At 36.6% G+C, this 19,679-nt stretch overlaps 1 non-coding gene across 1 annotated transcript; it reads right to left on the reverse strand.

The window, feature by feature from the left end:
• Positions 1-9,154: 9,154 nt before the first annotated feature.
• Positions 9,155-9,261, reverse strand: LOC122437450. The gene has a single exon (XR_006268275.1). It is a non-coding gene; the product is annotated as a U6 spliceosomal RNA (small nuclear RNA).
• Positions 9,262-19,679: the final 10,418 nt, after the last annotated feature.

The raw sequence follows: 19,679 nt of genomic DNA on the forward strand, positions 1-19,679 counted from the left end.
TTCCCACCAACAGTGTAAGAGGGTTCCCTTTTCTCCACACCCTCTCCAGCATTTATTGCTTGTAGATTTTGGATAGCAGCCATCCTGACTGGCGTGTAATGGTACCTCATTGTGGTTTTGATTTGCATTTCTCTGATAATGAGTGATGTTGAGCATCTTTTCATGTGTTTGTTAGCCATCTGTATGTCTTCTTTGGAGAAATGTCTGTGTAGTTCTTTGGCCCATTTTTTGATTGGGTCATTTATTTTTCTGGAATTGAGCTGCAGGAGTTGCTTGTATATTTTGAGATTAATCCTTTGTTGTTGCTTCAATTTGCTATTATTTTCTCCCATTCTGAAGGCTGTCTTTTCACCTTGCTTATAGTTTCCTTTGTTGTGCAAAAGCTTTTAAGTTTAATTAGGTCCTATTTGTTTATTTTTGCTTTTATTTCCAATATTCTGGGAGGTGGGTCATAGAGGATCCTGCTGTGATTTATGTCGGAGAGTGTGAAGATGAGCTCTTGATGATACTGTTGAACCACTATATCAACCAATCCTGGAGCCTGCCCTACCCAAACACTTAACATTTTGATAAATAATAAATTCTCTTATTGCTTAAGTCAGTTTGCATTAGGTTTCTGTTATTTGCAGTCAAAGCATCTGATAACATTATCCTCAAGGAGAACCCTGCCTGTGGGAGAGCCAGATATGGAAACAAATACATCTCAGTATGTCAACTGCTGCCCTGGAGGAAAACCAGGGGACCACGAGAGCCTTGTGTCAGTGCATAACCAGATGGAGAGTCAGAAAAGCCTTTTCAGGGAAGAGTAGTTCTTCAAGGTCTATAAGAGTTTCCTGGGTGAAAAGGGGTATCTGGGGAGAGAGAGCTGAATATGTGATGGAGCAATGGTAAAAGCTCAGGTCTGTTTGTAGTTTTACAGCCAGAAGAAATTTCAGATAAATTCAATAAAAATTCCAGCAATAGTTGATACATATTTGCCAATCAAAAAGGTGACACGTTAGAGGTTCATCAGTTGCCTATCCAGCACCAACCTTCCCCCTTCCCTTCCTTTGTCGTTGTTCAGTCACTAAGTCATGTCCCACTTTTGCAACCTGATGGACTACAGCACACCAGGCTCCTCTGACCTCCACTGTCTTCCGGAGGTTGCTCAAATTCTTATCGATTGAGTCAGTGATGCTATCTAATCTTTAGTTCCTCTTCACTTTCTGCTATTCTCCCTTTATTACCACACTCATATTTTCCTCTGGGCGCTACTCCTTTTCCCTTGTGTCCTTGACTCCAATCCCAGTTCTAGAGGGGCTCTAACCGACAGAAGCCAAGTAATATTAAGCCCCCTGACACAACGATTCACTCTGGTAGATCACGCATAAATCAGTCAAATCTGGCAGTTTCTGGCTACAGAAAGCAGTTCAGTGGGGATTTAGTCAAGTCTGGAACTTTCACTCACTATTAATAGTTTTAAGAAGCAATGCTGTCTTCCTTTGTATGTGAGCAAGAAAGCACATAATCTTTCTGCTAGCTTCTAATCTGCGTCCACTACAGAAGCCAGTGCAAGGATTACAGGCTATGTACATAGCAGGTGGAGATGAAACAGCTGAAGAGCAATTGAGGAAAAGCCCCGACTGAACCACCCTGAACTCTGCCCTATTGCTTGGCTTTCGGTTACATTTGACAATAAATCCTTTCACTAGGTTAAACCAATTTTAATTGGATTTTCTATTTATTGAAACTGTGGATTTCAACTTGAAACACATATATACAGGATCAGTATGTTCATTAATAACTTACATTATAGCTGGTACATGAGTGATTCATGCCAAGATAAAATATTTTGTATTTTTTATTTCTTGGACAGATAGATGAAATATAGACTGTCCAGATCCTCACCAGACATCTGCAGACTCTAATGGCTTGGAATGGGATACGTGGATATAACTCTGGAGAAGAGGAGAGGGGACAGTATTTTATCCTAAAAGTAATGGAAAGTCAAGAGTAAACTAAAGGTAATAATCATGGCTTTGAAGCCTCTTCAAAAAGGAAATTCTTTTTCTTTGCTTGTCATTAAAATTCTCATTGATCTCAAGATCAACCCATTCATTCAATAGCTATTTATTAAGCACTTGTTATGTGCCAGTCGTTATTTGTAGGAACTTCAGATAAAACACTGAACAAAACAGGAAGATAATCCTGCCATCATGGCGCTTATGTCCTTTTCAGGCCAAATGGCATCCTCTCCAAGGTGTCCTTCAGAATTTTCTCAATCATAATTAATAATTCCTTCTGCTTTTATGGCATGTAGTACCACTGGAATTACATGTAAGTTCTACTACAAGGTAGAGGCACTGCTTCAGATGTCAAATATCTCCTTCACTAGACCACGGGAATCTTGGGTTCAGGGTCGATGTTACAATAGGTCTCTGAAGCACAGAGCTGGCTTGGAGCAAGTGCCAGTAGGTGTTTATTAAATGAGTGCATGACTCTGTCTACAGTCCAACAGGGGAAGCCCACATGGTGAATCCCTTACTGCGGTCTCTGCCAGGTATTCATTCAGAGCTGTTGGGAGCCAACCTGTTATGGACTTAGGCGATCTGGAAGTTGTATAGAAATGACACTCCTAATAAGCGATTATTACTGATAAGTGGCAATAATAAAGTTCATTTGTGTGACTATGGGCATAATAGGAAATTGAAGTCTGAATAATTTTATTATGAGATTCAAGTAGCTGTTCAGCTTAATGAGTGTATATGGCTTTTTGATGAAGAAATGGAACAATGCCAGTGAAAATGGTGACTGTGAGTATGAAAATATTTATTTGGTTAAAATGTAAATGACCCAATAATTGGGTCATAAATGCACTCGATTGCTTTATAAGTTACATAATTTAGGGGCAAAGACCTCTGATTTTCCTAAAAGCAAAAAAAAAAAAGAAATACTGTAAAGATCCAAATTGTTTCTTCTGGATGTGGAATGGTTGCTGTTTTATTGCTACGCAGTCAACAGAGGGAGCCCATGTTACAAAACCTAATAATTTCCTTACAGTGTGTTGTATGTTGCTAGAAAGTCAACAGAATAGAGAGAAAAAGAAGAAATAGAATAAAAGAGTTAAGGTATTGGACAATTTGGTTTTAAGTGGTAGTGGGAATCTGGGATCTCACTTATGAAATTGGGTTTGGGGAATGCTGTTAATTACATGTATTTCAAGATAGCCTACATGTAGTGGCTTTTTAAAAAAGCACTTTATTTACTGCCAGAGTGACCCTTTGTTGTTGTTTTTTAGTTGTAATGACTCTTTCATTTATTTATTTTTAATCGTTTTTTTTTTTTTTTGGCACAGCATGAAGAATTTTAGTTTTCCGACCAGGGATTGCACCCATGCCCTCTGCAATGGAAACGTGGTTCTAACCACTGGACTGTTAGGGAATTCCCTAGAGTGATTCTTTACCTTTAAAGTACACAATCACATTACTCTCCTGCTTAAAACCCTCCAATGGCATCTTTATCATTCCTATGACAAATCCAACCTTATGGGGTTGTGAAGATGAAAGAAGATGATAAATAGCACAGTGCCTGGCTCAATAAATTCTCAGTAAATTTTTAGTGTTATTTTTCACTATTGTGTCTTTTATTGTAGTGATCCTTCAGACTAGAATGTTTTCTAAACTGCCTTATTCTTACTTTGGATTTTATCTTGTTAACTCCCTTCTTACCCAATAGGTTCCAGGATCGCAGAAGTCTTGCCTCATTCACAGTCTCAATGCTCTTCTGTTACTTATCACACCATATTGCAGTAATCTGTTCACAAGGATGTCTCCCAGCCACTGGACCACCAGGGAAGTTCCATGAATATATATTTCATTGTGGATAAATTTTCAAACATCTCTACAATGATCATATGATTTTTATAGCCAGCAAACACTGCCTACAAAATACCGGCATTTTTGTTGATGGGGTAGTGGGTATACTTTAAATAATTATTTTTCAGAAAACTGTTACCTTTGCATGAAGTTGTTGCTGAAAATTAGGTAACAGATTACATGTTTCCTCTAGTACAGTGCTTCTCAAACTTTAATGTAGGTCTGGGATGGGCCTGTGATTCTGCATTTTTAAATAAGTTATCTATTTCTAATTGGAGAATATTTCCTTTACAATATTGTGTTGGTTTCTGAATCATCAATCAGCCATAGGTATACACATGTCCCCTCTCTCTTGAACCTCCCTCCCACCTCCCACCCCATTCCACTCCTCTAGGTAGATTTTGCATTTCTAACAAACTTCCAGATGATGTAAGTGCTTCTGGCCTGTGAACAACATTTTGAGTAGTAGCTCTAGTGTACATGAGTTCTTATCTACATTCAACCATAAACTATTATTATTATTATTTTTTACCATCTGTGCCTTTGTTAGTGCTTCCAAAAACGACACACTGGAGTAAATATAGAAGGCTTCTCATAATTCAAGTTTCTGAGAACTGGGGGAATCAATACCTTGGGGACATCTGTGACATTTCTGAAGTACAGTATAGAGGTTGGGAGTTCTAGCCTTAGAGTTAGTCGTCTTTGGTAAACAAGAAGTCAAATGCAACAAAACATATCAGATCAACCAAAATGCCAGAGCACTATGTTGATAGATGTTAGACTACTCAAAATAGATTAACTGCCTCCTCCTCTATGCCCGTCATGGAGTACAGTTGTGTTTGAAGGCCGGAATGAACTTAATTATATAATAATAACAACTAACATTTGCATACTTTCTGTAGGTTTAAAGCACTGATTCTCAAGTTTCAGTGTGTGTGAGACTTATCTGGAGAAGTAGCTGAAATGTAGATTCCTGAACTATACCCTCAGAAATTCTGATTCTTGGCAGTGGAGTTCAAGAATCTGAATTTTAAACAGGTATTCAAATGATTCTAATGTAGATGTCTCTGGACCATATATGTTAAGCAACACTGGTTTCAAACGTAAGAAAAAAAATACTACAACCTTTAGTAATACACTTTATACACTTTATAGCATGATCCAATTCACACACACATTTGTGTGTGTGTTTGTGTATATATATATATATATATGAGTTTCACGTACATATATGTGAATATGTATATATGACAGAGTTTCATAAAATAATACTAACCCTTACTATGTGTTATATAGTGTGATATTTTCTACTTTACTCAATTTCATCACAAAAACATTGCTCATGATCACATTGATTTCACATCATTTATCTCATTTGAGCTTCATATCCATGCTGCAAGGTAAGCACATTTAACTGCATCTTTTTTCACTTGGAAGTTCAGTCTTGGAGAGGATTAATGTTCCCAGTGTTACACATCGAGTATGTGGCAGAGGTAGAATTCAAATTCAGAATGCGTGCCCTTAAATTGCCCTGACCTGCTCTCACCTTCACACTGACATCCTGAAAAAGCCCAGCAACCCTCCAATTTGGGAGTACATTCAGACAACCTCTGGTTTTCCCAATTGAATTCTATCAACTTTGAATACCAATTTGAAATTTCTAAGAGAAAAAGAATTTGACTCAAGTTGGACCAGGTGTGAACTCTGATCTGTTCTGCAGTAGTCAAAAGGATGCTAAGGAAGGGCCACCTAATGGCAGCCATGGCCAGCAAATCCCTATAGCAAGGGCTGAAACTGGCAGAGATTTCAAAGAGACAAAGGGCTCAGCAGGCATGTGGAAATATATTTACATACCTGCATTTTTCCTCCTTTGAGAAGGAGGATTTACTGTCTCCATCTCCAGAAAGGTCCTCACTTTAGCATCATACCAGAAGAAACTAGAACAATATAATCCATGTCTCCGCAGTCTCACAACCTCCTGCCAAATGTCTGCCCTCTTCACCTCCCCAAGTATAGGGCAGGGATAATCCTGAAAGATCTCACCTGAGGCAAAGGAGAATGTCAAAATGAAAAGGGTATCTCCTTCAGTCTTTTGACTGAGGACAGCGATTGACTTTCTGGGTCAATAAAGATCTTAGGAGATTCAAAGGTAGCTGGTTCCTCTCCATGTCTAAGGTTATCGCTGTTGTCCCTGTCATAGCTGGGCCCCAGAAGCAGGTTTTTGCCTAAGGTTCTGAAAACTTGATACTATTGATTACATAATTCAAACTTTGCATTCAAGACAGTATTTTAATCTTTTGAAAAGTTGCAAAATTTATCTCAAAAGTTCTTGAATGAAGAAAAAAAGCATTATCAGACCTCTTAAAAAGTATTCAAAATGGAAAATTAATGTGGCAGTTCTTTACCACATGTTCCTTTCTTCTATTAATGTAGACACACACCTCTTATGAAGACCAGCTATGGAAGTTTGAACTATGCCAAGAAACATAAGACTAAATAAATCAAAAGGTTATAAAAGCATATGGAATTTTTAAATGCCTAAATCCTTTTTGGACAAATCAAAGAGTGCTTTCATCTCAATCCTTTGTTTTCTTCCCACCCCTGAGGAAGATCGACAGTTTCTTTGATTAAAAGAATAGTTTGATTGAAGTGTTTTTTAAAAGAATATTTTTAAGAGTTTACTTTCTGTTATTTTCAATATTGTTAAAAGTTTTAAAATATTTTCTCTCTTTAACATGACAAAATAAAGACTGACCTTTAACTGGTTTTTTAGACTGCTAATATGCTTATTTCTAATTAAACTTGCAAATTTTTTTAGAAATAAAAACAATCTCTAAATCCTAACTCAGTAAGTATTTTCCTTTTCTTCTCATCTTTTCAAGTCTTTATATGCTATAATTTTGTATAACAATAATCATGGTTAATATAAAATGTTGGGTTGTACTTTTTCCCCTTGATGACACAACAATAGTAACAACAGTGGTGCTTTCTTTTGCAGAAGTTTATCTGCTTGTGCTCAATCATTATAATATTACTTCTAAGTGTTTCAGGTATTGCTATCATGTCTCATACTCTTTCATCTGGAAGTATTTTGATTTTTTAAAGGCATTTTGGTTTGTAATATTTAAGATGAGTATTATTTTAACAAATATTCTTTGTTCATCATTATTCATATTGACCTGAGTGAAGATAGCATCTACATCCCGCCAAAGTAATGCCAAGAGTTTTAACCCAATGAGCATCTGAAAAGCAATAATACATTTCTAGTTCCAGCAGATAAACATTTTAAACAGTATTGCTATTACTTTAATAAATAAAAATTGGCATTTCTCTTCAGAAAAGAAATTCCTCAGGAAGTAAATGTTTCACACACAAAAAATCAACAAATTAAATGAAACTCTTTTAGGAAGAAAGAAGGAAACACTTAAATCCTATCTTAATAATAGATGGGGAGACAGAATAATTGTATTTAAAATTAGGCCTAAGCCAAAAACTGAATGTACTCAAAATTACCCTTTAAAATGCTAAGTCATGTACTATCTACATCACTCATATATAATGCTGTAGAATATAACATACAAGACACATATCAAACATGAAGAGTATAATTCCAAGAGAACCTGGAAACTAAATAATTTAAGTACTTCATTGTTTGGAGGACTGCAAATTGGTGAAGATTCCAACTTATTATTCTACCTATGCCTGATTTTATTGGTTCTTCTTTTCATCATCCAGGAAAGAATCCAACTTATTTTCTATGCAACTGCATATGCTACTATTTGATTTTTTTTTTAATTTTTTATTTATTTATTTTTCATTTATTTTTATTAGTTGGAGGCTAATTATTTTACAATATTGTAGTGGTTTTTGCCATACATTGACATGAATCAGCCATGGATTTACATGTGTTCCCCATCCCGATCCCCCCTCCTGCCTCCCTCCCCATCCCATCCCTCTGGGTCTTCCCAGTGCTCCAGCCCTGAGCACTTGTCTCATGCATCCAACCTGGGCTGGTGATCTTTTTCACCCTTGATAATATACATGTTTCGATGCTGTTCTCTCAGAACATCCCACACTCGCCTTCTCCCACAGAGTCCAAAACTCTGTTCTGTACATCTGTGTCTCTTTTTCTATTTTGCATATAGGGTTATTGTTACCATCTTTTTAAATTCCATGTATATGCGTTAGTATACTGTATTGGTCTTTATCTTTCTGGCTTACTTCACTCTGTATAATGGGCTCCAGTTTCATCCATCTCATTAGAACTGGTTCAAATGAATTCTTTTTAATGGCTGAGTAATATTCATGGTGTATATGTACCACAGCTTCCTTATCCATTCATCTGCTGATGGGCATCTAGGTTGCTTCCATGTCCTGGCTATTATAAACAGTGCTGTGATGAACATTGGGGTGCACGTGTCTCTTTCAGATCTGGTTTCCTTGGTGTGTATGCCCAGAAGTGGGATTGCTGGGTCATATGGCAGTTCTATTTCCAGTTTTTTAAGAAATCTCCACACTGTTCTCCATAGTGGCTGTACTAGTTTGCATTCCCACCAACAGTGTAAGAGGGTTCCCTTTTCTCCACACCCTCTCCAGCATTTATTGCTTGTAGACTTTTGGATAGCAGCCATCCTGACTGGCGTGTAATGGTACCTCATTGTGGTTTTGATTTGCATTTCTCTGATGATGAGTGATGTTGAGCATCTTTTCATGTGTTTGTTAGCCATCTGAATGTCTTCTTTTGGAGAAATGTCTGTGTAGTTCTTTGCCCATGTTTTGATTGGGTCATTTATTTTTCTGGAATTGAGCTGCAGGAGTTGCTTGTATATTTTTGAGATTAATCCTTTGTCTGTTGCTTCATTTGCTATTATTTTCTCCCATTCTGAAGGCTGTCTTTTCACCTTGCTTATAGTTTCCTTTGTTGTGCAAAAGCTTTTAAGTTTAATTAGGTCCTATTTGTTTATTTTTGCTTTTATTTCCAATATTCTGGGAGGTGGGTCATAGAGATCCTGCTGTGATTTATGTCAGAGAGTGTTTTGCCTATGTTCTCCTCTAGGAGTTTTATAGTTTCTGGTCTTACATTTAGATCTTTAATCCATTTTGAGTTTATTTTTGTGTATGGTGTTAGAAAGTGTTCTAGTTTCATTCTTTTACAAGTGGTTGACCAGTTTTCCCAGCACCACTTGTTAAAGAGGTTGTCTTTTTTCCATTGTATATCCTTGCCTCCTTTGTCAAAGATAAGGTGCCCGTAGGTGTGTGGATTTTTCTCTGGGCTTTCTGTTTTGTTCCATTGATCTATAAAAAATATGGGACGCTTCACGAATTTGCGTGTCATCCTCGCGCAGGGGCCATGCTAATCTTTTCTGTATCGTTCCAATTTTAGTATATGTGCTGCCGAAGCGAGCAGTACTATTTGATTTCTATGAAAAAAAATATGTTTTATTACAATTCAAAATCTCTTGTCTGATTTAGTAAATTAAAATGCCACTTTCATTGTATTTTTGTTGATTTAGCCTTTGTAGGTATGTGTGTAAGAATAACACCAGCAAAGAGAAAAGCATGTTGGAAAAATTTTAATAAAAATAACATTGCCAAAACTGGAACAAAGACTCTTTTGTGGTTTTGAATGGAAGAGTTAAAAAACAAGAATCTAAGACAATAATTATTATCCCTCTGAACTCAAAAACACTGCAAATGAAACATAAGTCTAAAAATGCAGGAGTTACAAAAATAACCAAGCTTAAGACTCAAAAATACATCCTTAGCAGATTCAACTAAAGGTACAAAATATTTATATTTGATATACCTATCTGAAGAGACACAAACCGGATGGCAAGTTTAGATCTCCTCAGGAATATTAGTTTCCTGGAATTTTCTTTGTAACTTTGTTTTGTTAAAGCATACACTGTCATTTATGACATCCAAATTTAGGAAAATGAAAACTTTATCTTGAATTCTGAAAATTTCAATTTTGACCTTGGGTATTGAGCATTTCAATACCCAAGCAATTCTTTTATAATTTTCATTCCAAAACATCTTTCTCTTCTTAAAAATATTTTATGTCACCTATTGCCTTTAGAACATTAGCTGAGCATTCAAAACTCCCCACAATGTGGCTGCAATTTATTTTTCTAGTCTTATCTCACATCATTCTCTCCCTTACCACACTCTGGCTCAAGCTGCATTAGACTACAATTTCCTCTTCAACCAAACGCCCTGCTCTGCTTGCTGTGTAATGTTGACTATTCTGCCTGTGTTGCTCTTCTCCTACTTCTCTGCCAAGTAAAACATTGGTAATAGATCAAGATTCAGCTCAGATTGCTTCTAGTATAACAGAGCAAGTTCTTAAATAATTTCCCTGCAGTCCATCTTGCATATCACTTCTAAACCAATCTTATTGAAACTATTATTTTATCCTTTTATTGGGCATCTGGACTGATCCTTAGCAACTGAAAAACAACAAATCCTTTTATTATCAGTTACCGACTGGGGCTTCTAGTTCAAAATACTAAATTAAACAATTATGTTATGAAAGTGAAAGTCTCTCAGTTGTGTCTGACTCTTTGCAACCCAATGACTGTAGCTCACCAGGCTCCTCTGTCCAAGAAATTCTCCAGGCAAGAATACTAGCATGGATAGCCATTCCCTCCTCCAGGGGATCGTCCCGACCCAGAGATAGAACCCAGGTCTCCTACATTGCAAGTGAAATTATGTTATAAATGTGGGAAATACAGCATTCCTAAACACTTCAACATGTGACTTTGAAGCATGAGGACATTCTCACAATATAATTATCACACATGAAATTGAACATTGATACAATATTATTATCTTACAGTTTATATTCAAATTTCCCCAACTGTCCTGATAATATTCTTTATAGTGCTGTGTATGTGTTGATGTGTGTGTGTGTGTGCAGGGGGAGATCCAGGATCCAACCAAGTACCACATGTTAGTTGACATGTTTCTTTAGTCTTAATTATTATTATTCTTTTGGCCACACTGCATGACATGTGGGATCTCAGTTTCTTGACCAGGGGTTGAAGCCATGCCCCCTGCATTGGGGGCATGGAGTTTTAACTACTGGACCACCAGGGAAGCGAAGCTCCTAGTCTCATTTAATAAAGAAAAAAAAAAAAGAAAGAAAAATTCCCTAACCTTTCATTAGTCTTTCAAGACATTGGCATTCTTTTTTTTGTTAAATTGGATGATAATTGCCTAACCATATTGTTTTGGTTTCTTCCATACAACAACGTGAATCAGCTATAAGTGATATTGGCATTCTTGAAGAATCCAGGTCAGTTGTATTACAGACTATCCTTTAATTTACATTTATTTTATTGGTTTCTAATGCTTGCAATGCAGGAGACCTGGGTTTGATCCCTGGGTTGGGAAGATTCCCTGTAGGAGGGAATGGCTACCCACTCCAGGATTCTGGCCTTGAGAATTTCATGGACTATGTAGTTCATGGGGTCAGATGGAGTCAGACACAACTGATTCCATGATTACATGCAGATTAATTTGGGGGCTGGAAGTCAGGAATACTACATAGGAATTGCTGTGTCCTTCTCTGCACAAACATATCAGCAGGCAAACAATGGTAACTGGTCCCATTTTGGGTGATACAATTTTGATCACTTTCATCATTTTTAGATTTTTTTCATTGCAAAAGTACTTTTTCTTTTTATACATAATGTGTGGATGATTCTTTGAGACTGTGAATATCATATTCTCAACAATCTTAAACCTAGTATTTAGTATACGTTGACTTGTACAATTGTTAGTTATTGCTAAAGAGGTTGCAAAATGGTGATGTCCTAATTTTATCATTCTTTCTGTATTTACTACTTGCTTTCTGTCATAATCTCCTTTAAAATTTTTAAAAACGTTATCAATATGGACTCATAGATTCTTTTTTATTCAATACATTATAGCTTATTATTATTCATTTTTATTTCAAAATTTCCTACATTTGACCAGTGGGAGCCCCTTCAAGCTGGCTCAGATGTCCTTTTGGCCTGGTCCCATCAATTTATGAGCACTTCCTTACTTTACGCACAAGAAAATGTTCGAGGTTCATTTTGTACTTTTCTTGCCCTAGAATTAGCCATTTCTTCAAGGAACACTGTTTCCCTTGAGTGGGGAATAGTTTTTAGAAACCAAGATCTGAGCATTAACTGTGCTTACTGCCACTGGAATGAGATATCAGTATTAACATATATAGGATGAACATATATAATATGAATATGTTAATACTAGTAACAGGATTAGAGGTATCAGTGGAAATAAATATACAAACACACAATACATATACATATATATGGATACCTGTAACTCCAAACTAGTACCACATTACATGGTTTTTTTAATTCTGTGGTCTTTTTCTGCATGAAGATCAGCTAAGGTCTCTCTAGGGAAGTGATATTTGAGATGAAATCAGAATAATATTTAGAAGCCAGCCATGTGAAACTCTGGAAGCAGATTATTAAAAGCAGAGGGAACAACGCAAGGACCCAAAGCGGAAATATGTGATATGTTTGAGAAGCAGAATGACTCTGGTGGTTGGAACACACCGAGCTACTGAAACGTGGTTTGAAATGAAGTCAGTGAGGTAGGGAGGAGTTGCCTCATAAAAAGCTGGACAGGACATGGTAAGGAGTTAGGAATTAATTTCAGCACAAAAGAAAGGCACTGAAAGTTTTTGAGAAGGGGATCATGATAATCTGATTTATTTTTCCAAATACTACTCGATGTTGTGTAGAGAACGAATTGTTCAAGGCCAAGAAAAAAGAGCAGGCAGATAGTTATAAGACTTGAAGTAACGTAGGCAAGGTAAAATAATGACTTAGAGTAGCAGCAGATGATATAGACAATAATATACTTGTGATATATTTTGGAGGTAGAAGCTAATTGGATTGATTCTGAATTCTCAAATGGTTATTATGCGTCTACTATGTGCTATGCATTATGTCAATTCCTGGGGATAGAAACACTAAAAAGAGACAAGCCCTACTTTTAAGAAGCTCATAATTTAGCAGTAGGGACAGATATACAAATAATTTTTTTAATATGTGGTAACAGATCAATTTTAGTTCTAGAATCTGAAGCCATACAAGTGTACACTTTACAAATGTCATGGGACTGTTGTACACATTCAGTAAAGTAACAACTATACAATACCACTTAGTATCTCAAATCAGGAACATAAGTCTTTAATTCATTCCAGTTTGAGTATATTTTGTATATGGAATCAGATAATTTTTAAAAATTTATTTATTTATTTGGCTGCATTGGGTCTCAGTTGTGGAACATGGGATCTTTCGTTGTGACTTGTGGGCTCTCTGGTTGTGGCATGGACTTAGCGGCCCTGTAGAATGTGGGATCTTAGTTCCTTGACCAGGGATCAAACCTGCATCCCCTGCATTGGAATGCAGATTCTTAACCACTGGACCACCAGGGAAGTGAAGTGAAGTGAGACACTCGGTCATGTCCGACTCTTTGCGACCCCCATGGAACTGTAGCCTGCCAGGCTCCTCTGTTGATGGAATTCTCCAGGCAAGAATACTGGAGTGGGTAGCCATTCCCTTCCCCAGGGGATCTTCCCAATCCAGGGACTGAACCCAGGTCTCCCACATTGCAGGCGGAGCCTTTACCGTCTGAGCCACCAGGGAAGCCCACACCAGGGAAGTCCCTATCAGATGATTTTTGAAGCATCATTAGTGTTTCCTTTCATCTGTCTACATTCAGCCTTATCTTTGCTGACATCTCCATGGTGTGTTACTATAAGTTGTGAGCCAACTGCTGTTCTTCCTGCGTTACCTGAGTTTGATGATCCAAGTCTGATTTATTGCAATTAAAATCACTGAAACTCATTCTTTACTCTGAGAGCCTGTCCTTTAAGCTGACAGATACTTTCAAAACTGCCTCTATCCATGACTGAAAAGAGCAATAGGAAACCCTCACCAGTTCTCAGGAACCGTTATAGCTCAGGACTTCTTCTCCCATCGTAACCAGAATATCTAGCTGGGCTGCTCTGTCATTTATCACATATACACAAAGCAGATGGTTGGTTCACAATCCATTACAAAAAGAGTACTGGGTGGTGAACACCAACATGCCCAAGTCACCCCCACCGACCACCATCAACAACTGGTATTTCTGGCCAGAGCAGTTAGGTCAGTGGGCCAGGACCATGGAGATGCGTACAGTCCAGCCTGGCCACAGGTATCCAGGGGCTGGTGGCAATGCAGAGCCCCTGGGAGTGGCCAGTCCAGCCCAACAGGTAGAAGACAGGGCCAGGAATATCAGGTGCCCGGGTCTCACTCCTCTAGTTCTCTCTGTCGTGTGCTAAGTCGCTTCAGTCATATCTGACTCTTTGCGACCTGCCAGGCTCCCCTGTCCATGGGGAGTCTCCAGGCAAGAATACTGGAGTAGGTTGCCATTTCCTCCTCCACCTCTCTGTAGCACCTGCCCACAATTAATTTTAATATATGTGTGTGTGATGAACAGATGGTAGTAGTAACAGATAGTAATAATAATAACAATTGAATTTAGTACTAGATAATATGTCAGTACAAATGAAGAAGGAATTAACTGTGCCAGATCTCCTGAGAGTCCTTTGGACTGCAAGGAGATCAAACCAGTCAATCTTAAAGGAAATCAGTCCTGAATATTCATTGGAAGGACTGATGCTAAAGCTGAAACTCCAATACTTTGGCCACTTGATGTGAAGAACTGACTCGTTGGAAAAGACCCTGATGCTTGGAAAGATTGAAGGCAGGAGGAGAACGGGATGACAGAGGATGAGAGGCTCGATGGCATCACTGACTCGATAGACATAAATTTGAGCAAACTCTGGGAAACAGTGATGGACAGGGAAGCCTGGCGTGTAGCAGTCCATGGGGTCGCAAAGAGTTGGACACGACTGAGTGGCTGAGCTAAACTGAGATGCAAGGAGTGGTTAAAAAAGTCCTTATAAAGGATTCGGAGAGCTGTCCTTGTTTTTCCCCATTGAGATATAATTGACGTATTACATTGTGTAATATTAAGGTGTAAACATGCTGATGTGATACACTTCTATGTCACAAAAAGAATACCACCATGGCATTAGCTAATAACTGTATCATCTCACATACTAATATTTCTTTTTTATGGTAAGAATGCTGAAGATCTCTCTTAGCAACTTCAAGTATATAATGCAATATTATTCACTATAATCACCATGCTGTACAATAGATATCCCAAACTTATTCTGCTTGTAACTGGAAGTTTTACCCTCTGACCACAGAGAGCTATCTTTTAAAGGCTAAAGGAGTGGGGAGTAAAATAAGAATAGGTACATGAGACAGCCTGATGAATTCCAGGACTGCTTAGGGATGACGGGAACCTAGAGTTTAAGGGCCGGATTAGTGACAGGTGGAAGCAATTGAGGGGCTTTACATGAGGAGAGATGATATTAGATTTGCATTTATAAAATATCACTCTGACTTTATAAGGAAGAAGATAGATTTGAGGAATGCAAAACCAAAGTTAGGTGGGACTTACACTTCTAGCTATGAGGTAGTAATAGGGACTAGACTTATCTTTCCACATAAAGAGAAAACCAGATAAACTAAGTGAAACATGTTTTAGACATTGAACAGGGCTTGAAGGACTGTGAAAACCCTGAGAACTGGGAAATAAAGAAGCCAATCCTTTGATTTCCTCAACTTACCCCCTGGAGGAAGTCTCTACAGTGCAGTGCAGAGCAGGGAAATTCAGATTCTGGTGGTCTGGAGTTGAGGAGATAGATACTGGAGTTTTTGGAGGCGAAGACAGCTATAATTAGGCAGAATGCACAAAGAGAAAACTTGGGAGATCTACTGAGGGTGCCCCCTGTGTCCTTGGGTGAGCATTAAGTTGTGAAAGCAAATGAGGCAAACTACCTGAGGCTGAGGAAGGTCTTAGAAAGCAGTAGGCCAAACAATTTCCACATTCACCCAGGGCTGGGAATATTTTTGTGTGCAAAGCCAGAGTGGGGAGACATCATATTATACAAGGCATCACATGGTGTTCTCAGAATAGGAATGCCTTAGGAGTGGAGCTTTACTTATTAGGCCTAGACTACAGGCTCATCTGGATGCCACCTAACAAATCACTTTTTTTTTTGTCTTTGAGAAAACATCAATATTTTTTTACTTTGGGAATTTACACATGACTTTTTATTATAATTTTATGGTAATTTTCTCTATTTTAAAATACAAAAACAAGCACACCAGATAATACTGTTTTTCCCAAAGAACACAAAGTTGTTATCTTTTTATTTTTTAAATCTTTGGGGTGCTTATGAAGATATTATCATAATATTCAAGAGCATTTGACAGTTTCTTGAAGCCATAGAATTTAATGAAACAACTTTGGGACATGTTTTGTTTCTAGCTGTATTGAATTGAACATATTGTATATAATATATACATCATATGCATGTATTAGATATCATTCAAACATAATTGATTATAATAATATAATTATTGAATACTATTATCAAATATAATTATTGAATATAATTTTACTATTATAATATTGTATATAGTTAAGGTATACATGATGATGTGATGTGTTAACACACTGTGAAATATTTACCACAATTAATTTAATCAACATGTCCTTCACCTTAACAGCTACACTTTTTTGAGTGTGTATGGTGAGAAATCTTAAAATCCACTCTTATAAAATTTCAGCATGTAATACAGAATTATTAACTACAGTCACTATCTGTACACCAGATCTTTAGAGCTTATTCATCTTATGGCTGAAAGTCTGTACCCTTTGACCAACATCTCTCCATTTCCCCAATCCATGGCAAATGCAATTCTACTTTCTTTCTATAAATGTGACATTTTTTTTCTTTAGATTCCATGTATAAGTGATACTACATAGAAACTGGCTTTCTCTACTTGGCTTATTTCACTTAGCATAATGCCCACCAGGGTCATCCATGTTGTGGCAAATGGAAAGATGTTCTTATTTTTTGTGGCTGAATAATATTCCATTATTATGTGTATATGTATATATACACACACACCATATTTTCTTTCTCCACTCATTCATCAATGGGTACTTAGGTTGTTTCTATAGCTTGGTTTAACTAATGCTGCAGTGAACATAGAGGTGAGATATCTCTTCGAGATACTCATTTTCAGATATGTATTCAGAATTGGGTTTGTTGACATGTATAAATTCTATTTTCAATTTTTTGAGGAAACTACATACATAGTGGCTGAAATAATTTACATTCCACAAACGGTGCACAGGGTTCTCTACTCTCCATATCTTCACCAACATTTGTTTTGTATTCTCTCTTTGATAATAGCCATTTTGATGGGAGTATTTCACTGTGGTTTTGACTTGCATTTTCCTGATGATTAGAGATGCTGAGCATCTTTTCATGTACCATTGGCCATTTCTGTGTCTTATTTGGAAAAATGCCTATTCGGATCCTTTGCTAATTTTAAAATTTTGAGTATTTGTGTTTTGCATTGAGATATATGAGCTCCTTATATGTTTTAGATATTAATATCCATTTGGTAGGTGGTTTGCAAAAATTTCCTTCCATTCCACTGGCTGCCTTTTCATTCTGTTAACAGTTTCCTCTGCTGTGCAAAATCCTTTTAAACTGATATAGTCTCACTTGTTTACTTTTACTTTTGTTGCTTGCGCTTTTTGTGTCAAATATAGAATGCCATTGCCAAGACCAACATCAAGCAGTTTTCCCCCTATGTGTTCTTCTAGGAGTTTTTTACATTTTCCAGTCTTACATTAAGTTTTTAATCTTTGTGAGTGACGTAAGATAGAGGTCCAGTTTCATTCTTTTGCGTGTGAATATCCAGTTTTCCTAACACTATTAAAGAGACTAGCCTTTCCCCATTGTGTGTTCTTTGAGCCCTTGTCAAAGATTAGTTGTATTTGCATGATTTATTTGTGGCTTCTCTACTTCATTCCATTGTTCTAAGGGTTTGCTTTTATGCCAGTACCACAGTGTTTGATTATTATAGCTTTGTAAAATAATTTGACATCAGGAAGTGTTACGGCTCCAGCTTTGTTTTTCTAAGATTGCTTTGGCTCTTTAGGATCTTCTGTGGCTCCATATATATTTTTGGATTTTTTCCCCCCCATGTCTGTGAAAAATGCCACTGGAATTTTAATAAAGATTGCATTGGATTTTGTAGATCATTTTATGGAGTATGGATGTTTTATTGATATTCTTTCAATCCATTTGTGTCTTGTTCAGTTTTTTTCATCTGTAGCTTATAGTTTGCAGTGTACAAGTCTTTCACCTCCTTCATTATGTTTATTCCTAAATATTTTATTGCTTTTAATGTGACGGTAAGTAGGACTGCTTTCTTAATGTCTCTTGCAGACAGTTTATTTTTAGCATATCAAAGTGCGAGTGATTTTTCTATGTTTTGTATTTTGCAACTTTACTGAATCTGTTTATTAGTTCTAACAGGTTTTTTTTTTTTTGGTAACTATTAGTTTTAACAATTGTTTTGATTTTTTAGGGTTTTCTATGTACGATATCTTTTTTTTTTTGCCTAATTTGTCTGGCCAGGACTTCTAGTCCTGTGTTAAATAAAAATGGTGAGAGTGGGCATCCTTGTGTTATTCCTGATCAAACAGTAAAAAATTTCAGTTTTTCACCACTGAGTATGATGTAAGCTGTGTACTTGTCATATATGGCCTTTATTATGTTGAGGTACATTCACTCAGTACTCACTTTGATGACAGTTTTTATCATGAATGGATGTTGAATTTTATCAAATGCTTTTTCTGCATCTATTGAGGTGATCATATGACTTTTAGTGTTCATTTTGCTAATATGATATATCATACTTACTGATTTGTGAATACTGAAACATCTTTGCATCCCCAGAATAAATCCCACTTGATTATGATTTATGATTATTCTAATGTATTGTTGAATTTGGTTGGCTAATACTTTGCTGAGGATTTTTGCATCTATGTGCATCAGGGATGTTGGTCTGTAACTTTTTTTTCTTGTAGTATTCTTGTCTGGCTTTGGTATAAGGGTGATGCTGGCCTTGCAGGTGGAGTTTTGAAGTGTTCCATCTACTTAAATTTTTTGGAAGAGTTTGAGAAGGACTGGCATTAATTCTTCTGTAAATGGTTGGTACAATTCACCAGGTACACCATCTAGTCCTGGACTTTTCTATTTTGGAAAGATTTTTGATTACTAATTTTATCTTTTTACCAGTTTTAGGTCTATTCATACTTTCTATTTTTTCATGAGTCAGTTTTTTTAAAAATTAAATAAAATTTTATTTCATTTAAAAATTTTTTATTGAGGTACAAGTTGATTTATAATACTATTATACTAGTTTCAGATGTACAACATAGTGATTCACAATTTTTATCTCTTCAGAGTTGGCAGGTTATCTTTCTAGGAATTTATCTGTTTCTGTTAGGTTGTCCAATTTATTGGCATAAAATTGTTCATAATGATCTCTTATGGTCCTTTGTATTTCTGCAGTATCAGTTGTAATGCCTTCTCTTTCATTTCTGATTTGTTTGAGTCTCTTTTTCCTTAGTCATACTGAAAGCTTGTCAATTTTGTTTGTTTTTTCTTAAAAACAGCTCTTAGTTTCATTGATTTTTTCTTTCTCTCTCTTTTTTTTTTTTTTGGTCTGTACCCTTTTTCTACTCTGATCCTTGTTATTTTCTTTTTTCTGCTAAATTTGACCTTTGTTTGTTGTTCTTTTCTAGTTCCTTGAGGTATAAAATTATATAGCTGGAATAAACTGTATATTCCTGTGATGAGGGATGAAT

Source organism: Cervus canadensis, chromosome 2, assembly GCF_019320065.1.
Source record: "Cervus canadensis isolate Bull #8, Minnesota chromosome 2, ASM1932006v1, whole genome shotgun sequence".
NCBI lineage: Eukaryota > Metazoa > Chordata > Mammalia > Artiodactyla > Cervidae > Cervus > Cervus canadensis.